A 1,543-nucleotide genomic window follows, 5' to 3' on the forward strand; every position below is an offset into this window, starting at 1 on the left:
CGTGGGTCCTCCTAGGGTCCTCCTTCACCCAGTCGGATTTGAATCTAGGGGGGGCTCGGGCTGGGACCGCTAACGACCCCCGCAGGTCGTGGGCGGGAGGGGACGTGGGAGAGCAGAGCGTGCTGCCCCGCGCTTGGCCCCGCCCAGCCCTGAGCCGTGGGCGTGGCCACCGACGTCCGGCACAGGTTTTGCTGGGTCCTCGGCAGGCAAGTAACGTGGTCCCAGGGCAACTTTTGCACGTGCAAGATGAGCGACTTTCTCTTATCAGGTCCCTGGGAACTTCCTCCACCCTCTGCCCCGAATCCTGTGGCAGCATCATTGGGGTCTGGGCTTCCTCCACCAGGCGTGCCTCCTCCTGGCTCCTTCCCACACCTAGAGCTGCCTCCTGGAGCCTCCACCCCACACCTGGGATACCCCTAGCCATGCCCTACTTGGACATGCCCAGTGCAGGACATGCCCCCGGCTGCAGGACATGCCCCCGGCTCCCATTGGCAGGAACCCCAGAGGCAGGACATCCGGGTCATGGACCCTCACATCCTCACCCATCCCCAATAGGTGCGATGTCCCGTCCAGGGATGTCTCAGATGCGGCTGGCACACCATGGCCCTCATGGCTGAGGACACCCCCGTGATGGATCTCAAGGATGTGGAAGGCAGCCACCACCCTGATCACCACCTGGAATGCCTCATCCTGGACCTCCTCCAATGAGCATGTGCCCCAGGGGGGCTCAGTCTGGATCTCCCATGGGTCACCCAGGTACTATGCCTCCATGGTATGCGTGGACCTCCTCCACTGATGCCGCCTCATGGATACACTGGCCCTCCCCAACCCCCACCCTATGGCCTCCAGTACAGGCCTCTCCCCTTCACCCAGGCCCACTCCCTGGCCTCCAGTTCCCCCTCAAGGCCCACTTCGGGGCCCTCTCCCTCAGTAAATTCACATTCTTCTTCCTCCTGCTATATCTTCCCAATATCTTCTTGATTTCTTGGACCAGAGATGCTGCAGCTCCTTGCAACTAAGGCACTAACCCTTTTCAGCCTTCCCATCTTCCTTTTTAATGTCATTTTTTCCCCATAGAAGGTATTTCTTTCTCATGTTGGTCTAAGTATTTTGCAAATGCAGAGGAAAATAAAACTATAACAAATTCCTTGTTAAGAAAGAAAGAAAGAGACCGAGAGAAAGAAAGAGACAGAGAGAGAGAAAGAGAGAGAGAGAGAGGGAGAAAGAGAGAAAGAGAGAGAGGGAAGGAGGGAAGGAAGGAAGGAAGGAAGGAAGGAAAGAAAGAAAGAAAAAAGACCAGGCACAGTGGCTCACACCTGACGCCAGGGAAGGTGCAGATTAATCAGGCATGCACCAGGTGATGTCAATCCGAGGAGACCAAGATTTACCTGGTGGCACCTGCGGAGCGCCCCCCCTCCCCCAACATGCCGGTGCCCCGCCTATTGCCCTTCCACTCCTAGAAAAGTCGCTCCCAGCAGATGCGCCGGGGGCGGGCTTTCTCAGCCCCCACTCTTGTCGGGACTGTATTAGAAACTCCACCCCC

General features: G+C 57.8%; 1 pseudogene; it reads left to right on the forward strand.

Moving 5' to 3' along the window:
- Positions 1 to 246: 246 nt before the first annotated feature.
- LOC111526330 lies at positions 247 to 934 on the forward strand (annotated as a pseudogene).
- The last annotated feature ends 609 nt before the right edge of the window (positions 935 to 1,543 follow it).

Source organism: Piliocolobus tephrosceles, chromosome 1 (genome assembly GCF_002776525.5).
Source record: "Piliocolobus tephrosceles isolate RC106 chromosome 1, ASM277652v3, whole genome shotgun sequence".
Taxonomy (NCBI): Eukaryota; Metazoa; Chordata; class Mammalia; order Primates; family Cercopithecidae; genus Piliocolobus; species Piliocolobus tephrosceles.